The sequence below is a fragment of the Notamacropus eugenii genome, chromosome 2 (genome assembly GCF_028372415.1).
Source record: "Notamacropus eugenii isolate mMacEug1 chromosome 2, mMacEug1.pri_v2, whole genome shotgun sequence".
Taxonomy (NCBI): Eukaryota; Metazoa; Chordata; class Mammalia; order Diprotodontia; family Macropodidae; genus Notamacropus; species Notamacropus eugenii.
This window is the reverse complement of record NC_092873.1, coordinates 492,804,647-492,812,198: the sequence shown is the minus strand read 5'-3', so window position 1 is coordinate 492,812,198 and position 7,552 is coordinate 492,804,647. Positions and strand designations below refer to the sequence as shown.

The 7,552-nt window shown below is 38.0% G+C and overlaps 1 protein-coding gene across 7 annotated transcripts in view; it reads left to right on the top strand.

The window, feature by feature from the left end:
• TTLL7 (tubulin tyrosine ligase like 7) overlaps window positions 1–7,552 on the top strand; it is a 233,682-nt gene that overhangs the window by 1,420 nt on the left and 224,710 nt on the right. The window contains exon 1 of one of the 7 annotated variants that reach the window (XM_072648851.1): window positions 232–978. The exons of the other annotated variants lie outside the window; for them this stretch is intronic. The gene's annotated coding sequence lies outside the window, so the exon portion shown is untranslated. Of the gene's footprint in view, window positions 1–231; window positions 979–7,552 lie in introns of those variants that run through there. 7 annotated transcript variants of the gene reach the window in all.

Genomic DNA, 7,552 nt, shown 5'->3' with positions numbered 1-7,552 from the left:
AGAACCCACTAAATGTAGGAAAGGTATAAACGCAATGCCATAGTTAAAAGATGTGTCTTGGATGACTCCTCAGGCATCATTATCATACCCCATGGGAGTAGGATTGATTTGTTTTGCCCATATGTCTACAGTAAAGAACCCTACTGGCCCCAGCTGCTTCTACATCACAAAGTGATGTAGTTTAGCATGCTTTTTTTTGTCCATTATTCTAATGTTTATAGATTTTCTTTTAGTGTTTTGTTTGATATGCAATATTCTGCTAGCGTAGCCAGAAATTCTTCTTTGTGGTCTAGTGCTTACCTATGTGGAGGTGCCTGCTAGGAACTATATTGAATAAATTCTTTGTTGAAGAATACTTTCAAGTTAAAGAAGATACTGATATGCTAAAACCCACTATTGAAATAAGGACTTAACATTATAGGGCAGATTGTTTGCAGGGTCTTTTGAACTCAGTTTTTTTTTTCCATTTAGTCTATAGGACTGATAGATTAGACTATAGGTTCCATTCTTACTATACTGGTTATTTCATTTGGTTCAATTCTGTAGTCAAAGAGGATGGTGCCATCAGTTGTCCCTCTGGCCAGTTTGGGAATGGCACCTTGAGGAGTGGAATTGTTCCCTCCCCATAACACAGGAACATCTACACACAATGTTACCTCTCTTACCCACCTTCACCCCTCCCTTCCCCCATGGAATAACTTCTCTGGAGATTCTTGTTAGAATCTCCCATTTCTGGGCCATAATGGGTTAAGGAATTGAGTTGATCATCTTAAAATGTATTGAATCTTTTAATTTCATTCTGGCTGTAGGATATCAGACCGACCTTACTTCCTTGTTGGGTGATATCCATTAAAAACCTGAGTTATACAGATCAGTTGTTCACTGAGTACTGATGAAAGTATTTGAGCCACGATGACCCCGTCAGGCAGGAAAGTTGTGCTCTATTACTAACTCGGATCACCAACTGGCTGAGAAGGGGTAAGCTCCTGGACGTTAGGGACCATGTTATTTTTATCTTCATGTCCTAAGTGTTTAGCAGAGGGCCTTCCTTTTTTCTTGGAACAGATAAGCACTTAAGTGTTTTATGTAACCTTGGCCAAGTTACTTTACAAGAGTATTTTCTTCTTCATTTTCCTGTTTGTAAAATAGGAATATATCATTTGTATCCAACTTACAGTTATTATAAGGATATCAAGTAAGATCTTTTTGTATATAATTTTGTATAACTGTAAATGGATAGATGAGTTTAAGGTGTTTTAATAACAAATATTTATTCTCTTAGTTGGAAGGTAGTATGCTATGAAGGAGCTAAGCATCTATGATATCAAGTAGCTTAGTCTAATTGGGGAATAAAATGTTTACTACTCATGAAAAAGTCCTGAATAAACCAGGCCAGAACTGAACAGAAATGCCAAATAAAGGGTGTGAACAAGGATTGCTCTAGGAGTTGAGGCGAAGAGATAACTGTAGCCCATCATGCTTTGTAACATGGAGTGTTAAGCTATGTTGTGGACTAAACATTGGATTGGATGGACAAAGAGAACAGATGAGGAAAAGCAAGCAAGAAAGCGTGGAGACAGATTTTTTTAAAGTTACAAATATGTAAAATGGGCTGGTATTCTGGAGGGCCTCGATCTATAGGCCATAGCGAATTGTTTTAGATTCTAAGTTAGGGGAAGAACGTTAAAGTAGGTAGAATTTATTTTTGCTCTTTCTTGCCCCAAGTCTACCTCTTCTCCAGTTGTCTTAGATCTCATCTAATTCCTAATAAGTTATTTTTATAGATATCTAATAAAATAATTATTAATTCAGTATTTCCTATAAAACGTGTATATATGTACACATATCTACTTACGTCTACATATACTACGCATTATACATAATAGAGTAAGCATGGTGGAGGGGATAGACAACCAGTCTCAAGAGTCAGGAGAACCTGAGTCCAAGTCCTGCCTCTGACACTTACTGGCTATGACCCTGGTCAGACAAATCACTTAACCTTTCAGTAATTCAGGCAGTTGTAATATTCGGAGTTAGTTGTAGGCTTAACAGTGTGTATTGATTAAGGGAGTTTCCACATTAGTAGTTTCCTATACCAAAGAAATTGCCCCTATCAATGATAGGTGCATTTTAATAGGGTGCTTTTAAGTAGGAAAATGCCTTTAAGACTCAATGCAGTCTCCTGGCCCCTTTCCAGATCATAACGGGAAATTCTTGGGGTGCAGGGAACCCCATAAATCAAATCCATCATTTAACCTATGTCTAAGGACAACTTGTTTTTTGTGTATTTGTGTGAATTAGGTTTTTAGCACTGGAACTGGTTGAGGAATAATATTAGACCCCTCAAGACAGGGGATCAGAGAAGGAGAGATGTGTATAAATTGAGATCTCCCCATACTTCTTGGCTCCTTGATTGTGTTCCAAGTCTTGCTTCCTGGTCTAAAATCCTTCCTCCCAGCAAATCTTTGTTCCTTATACTTCCTACACCAAATCTTTGGACTATCTCTACTGAATTCTAGCCTAGATTCCTGCCCTCATGGGTCTAGCACCTTGGAACTTAGGCATAAGTCTGACCTAATGACTAAGATGCAGAGTATGAGGATATGTATCCGGAGGCAGACTCATAAATTAATGAAGCACCTTTCTATCCCAAGCACTTTTTGTTACCTCCACCCCCTTTGGCAGTGGAGCTAATGGGCAGACTCCTGGCTTACCCTGCTTCCACCCACTCAGACCAATTTCCTTATTCTGTTCCCTTTCCCGTATCCCCCACAAGACCTAGGAAAGAGGCATAAAGCTGTCTCTTTCAGGTGGACTAGAACAGGTTGAATTGAAGGATTATGGCCTAGAGGGGTTGGGTCTACCACTTGGCTCCACCCACCCCCCTGGCTCGGAGGAAGGGGAGGGGGAATGTCTCAGGAAAGAGTAATGGGGCCATTTATCTCCTTGGCAGTTAAACTGCCCTAGGGATAGCGGATGAAAGAAGGGAAAGGAAACCGTGATCTGTACTAAACCGTGTACAAAGTAACTTAAAAATACCTCTACTTAGTGAAACATGGAAAAAGAAAGAAAACATGGAACAGAGGAAATCCTCTTTACCCATTGAAGAGGCCAGCCCATCATTTCTGACCCTAACAAGGCTATCCCACACCTATTACACTGAATCAGCAGGTAGAAAAGGGATTTTGAAAGGGGTGGGTGGGTCATGGTTTAGTTATGATCTGTTATACAAAAAGGTTTTATTTTGTTTTTAACCTGGCTATTTTATTTAAACTGATATTGATCCCATTTATTTATTATTCACGCTTTCTCTTCAAGATTAGTTGAACCTGGCTGTGAAGTACTGCCTTGTTATGTTTTAGTCCTGGAGGAAGAGGGATGTGTCTAGATATGTTTTTAGGCTGGATTCTCCTTTGCCCACCTGCCCCCTTTCCCCTTATTTCCTTGTGATATGTTTGTTCACATGCTTTCCTTGGCTTCTTCCCAAGTTTCTGTTTGACAAGTTAAATTGGATGAGGTGCCCATCATTCCTACTTACCAATACTTGAGTGTGAGATTGTGGGACTGTACAATTTCTTTACTGTAAACTTACCTGGGATCACAGGATTTAAGACTTTAGACATCACCCTGACCATCACCCTTCATTTTGTAAATGAAAAACGAAATGAGACCTCGCACAGAAGGGAAATGACTTGCTCAAGGTCCCATAGCTTACAAGCAGAGCCAAGATGTGAGTCCAATTATTCTGGCTCTAAATTCATTGTTCTTTGTACTGTACCACAAAGAGACTGTGTAAAAACAAGTCCTTAGATCACTGTCTGATCTTTTCTTGTATACTATATGTATCTGATAAAGAGAATGAGGAGGAGGAGAAGGAGGAGGGGGACGGATCAAACATTTGGATTTTCATGCTTGGCACCTTTCCGTTAATCTATGGATCTTTGGATTGCAAACTCCTTAGTCTCCTTTGTGCCATACATTGACCCTATTCTCCAAGATTCCTGGAATCCTTCCTTGTGGAGAACTTACTGACATTGTTGAGTCTGTGTGGTGTGGCCTACAATCTACATTTCCTTTTTTTCCCTCCTCTGTATGCTCCCTCCCAAGTTATTGCCTTTCCTCTGAGATTTTCTTCCTTTTATACTGTGTGTATATACCTCTTATGTATATCTGTACAACTTATGTATATCTGCATGTACATATACCTAATTGTTTCTGTGTTGTCCAGATCTGCCTGAAGGTATGAAATAGAAATTATTTGACGGGAGATTATCTGAGTTTTTCTGTTTTCTTAACCATTTTTAGCAGCTTTTGTTTGAACTGTTTTGTCACCCAGAGATTCTTGTGCCATCTGTAGTTTTTTGTCTGATGACTGTACTATAAAAATGAGTCTCAGGGGGTGTACTTTTTTTTTTGTAGCGAGATCGAGATTTTGTCATAGACTCCTTCAAAGTAAATTCGACATTTGACAAGACGAGCTAGTAGCAACAATGTTGTTTTTACTCTTTTGTCTTTTCACCTTCTTGGTCCCTCCAGATGCTCTACAATTTGTTAATAACTTTCCTAAAATGTGATACCTTGAAAGAAACAACATTTCTCCAGATATTTTTGGATCAGGGCAGAATATGGCCAGATTCTTATATAAAACCTCTTTGAATGCAGCCTAAGATGGCATTATTACAATCTTGCTGTATATTTTTTGACTATCATATCACACTGGTAGCTTATTTACCTTGCGGTCCATTAAAACCTCTCTATCTTTTCCAGGTGAATGACTATTTAGCCATGCCTTCCCTATCTTGCACTTCTGAAATTTTGGGAGGGGACCTGTATAAGACTTTACATTTGTTCATGTTAAATGTCATCTTATTAGATTTAGGCCAATACTCCATCCTGCTGAGATAGTTTTGGATTTTGATTTTGACATTCAATGTGTCAGCTGTGTCACCTGTAAATCTGATAAGCATGATATGTTTTCATGTAAGTCATTGATGACCACGTCACATAGTCCAAGGCCAAGCACTGATCCCTAGGCAATTATCTAGAAACCTCCCCAAATGACATGAAATCATTAGCAACTGTTCTGAATCCAGCATAACATATACTTTCCAAGCCACCTAACTAAACTATCAACCTTAGCCTATATCTCTCTGTTCAGTCTGTCAAAAAACAAAATCGACCAATCACATATTACGTAGTTCTATGTCAGGCATCAGGTTAGGTGATGGGGAAGCAAAAACAAAAGAAGGAAACAATCCTTGCTTTTAGAAGACTATAATAAGTGCTTTTCTTTGGGTAGACCTTATAGCATTCTCTTGCTCTACTAATCTTACAAAAATGGAAATGTCATTAGCTTGGCATCTTCTGTTGTTGTTTAAGGCATTAGGCTGACTGTAATCAGTGCATCATTTCCTTGCTGTAACCTGTCCCCTTCACTATCTTTGTTAGTTTTCAGTCAAGCTCACTCTCTCTTTTGAAAATTGAGGTAAGATTTGCCTCTCACCGAACAGCTTTAGAAGAACCTTAAATGCCATCCAGTCCCACAGCCTTTCTCTGATTCTCTGTAATATTTTACAGATAAGACCCTTATCTTAGATCAACAGCAATATTCGGTTCTTCCAGTACTTTGGGCTGTAGATCGTGCTAGCCTGGTGACTTGTATTTTTTTAAGGGCAGCTAGGGGCTCTTTTGCTATCTCTTTGATCATCTTGGTTTTCTGTTTCCAGCTTGCTCCTTTTGTTGTGTCCTTCCTAACTGGCTAGTTCTTTTCTAGAGAAAACAAATGCAAAGCAGGCAGCTCTGTTCTCTCTTTCTTGTCTGTTAGCCTCCCTCTGTCCATCTCAAGGAGTACTTTAAGCCTCTTTGAACCCCCATTTCCCTCTTTACAGGTATAGCTTTCCTCCCCCTTTTTAAAAATTGCCCTTGGCTTTCTCCTCAGACCACTTCAAGTATTGGTTCTTTGTAGAAGAAGTCTTATAGGACTAAGGCACATTTTTGCATTCCATCCTCTATTATATACATATATATAAATACATACGCATACATACATATATACATACACACATACATACATATATATATAGGTATATATTTTTGACAGTCTTCTCTTTATAATCTAAAGTTAGTCGTTGACTTCTCTGTGTTTCCATGGTATTCTCTTCAGAGAATTCCTTTTTTTCCTGCTCATAGAAGTCGTTTCTGTCTTTTTTTGAATTTCATTCTTGAGAGTTATTCCATGTCTCTTGGACCAGCTTCCTCAGTTGATTTCTTTTCCATGACTTCTTATTTATTCTTCTCTGAACCCTGTGAAATCTGCCCTCCTAAATTTTAAGATGTATAACTGACTTATTTTTCACTTTTCCTTACCACAAAGTAAGGCAAAGCAGTCATTTTCTCGTAAGGTTCCCATCTTTACCTCAGCAGCCTTTTCTTCCTTGTGAGTGAGAATCAGGTTGAAAAACATTCCATTGCTTTTTTTTCACCTTATGAGGCATGATAAATTATCATTGCAGTAAGTCATTATTATTAATTTCTACACTTTGGGCAGAGAGAACTCCTATAGATATACTTCAGTAATTTAAAAGTCTTCATAGTACTGTAGATTTACAAAATTATGGAAGACTTGGTGGTATTTTTCTTAACTTATTGTGTCCTCTTTCTGTCCCAGTGGTTTGTTGACTCCTTAGATGATAAGCTAATAAACCTTCACTCACTCTCAGCCAAAATGCTCTCCATCATGGTTTTTATTTAAATTTTATTTTTATTTTTTTACTTTGTTTCCTTTTTATATTTCTTCACATGAATATATTTCCTTAATATATAATGTCCCTCTCCCCTCCTGCCCCCCTTTACCTACCCTGTTCATGTTATAGACAGTATCTTTGTCCATAGGCATAGAAACACTTCCCATTGAGTCTTAAGGTATACATTTTTTGGATCAGTTTCCCTCTTTGCCTTAGAACTCTAGTTTACCTTCTTGTTTCCTATACTTTGCATATTTAGGTATAAATATCACCTTCTACTCAACTGAATAAATGCTTGAATCAAATGGAATAAAACTTATTGAAATTGATGTTATCATGATTCCAAAACTAACAATGGCTTTGTGATGTTGATAATATATACACACCATATATGTGGCCTTAAAGAATGAAACTGGCAATTAATTTGCCTCTCAAAGAAGAAGGAGTCTTAATTAACAAAAAGACGTGATCGATTGGATTTCAAACAACTCCCGAGAAGTGGAGAAATTCATACTTCAGTATAATTATTGTCCTTTTTCTACTTTATTTCAAATTTTTGTTTTATCTTATTAAGAAAAAGAACTGTCTACAAACCGACAACTAGTGGACTACTTGAAGTATGTTTGTATTAAATGTTAGCATTTTGGACTAGAATCTTTGTATCTTTTATACCTATACTTGGAGCACATACCCTCCTGATGCTCCTGGAAAATCTTCCTGGGCTCCTATGTAGCCAAGGACTCTATCCCTTGACTTATTCATCTGTTCACTCACTGAGTACTTTTCCTTTCTTCCTCTCTACTGGACAG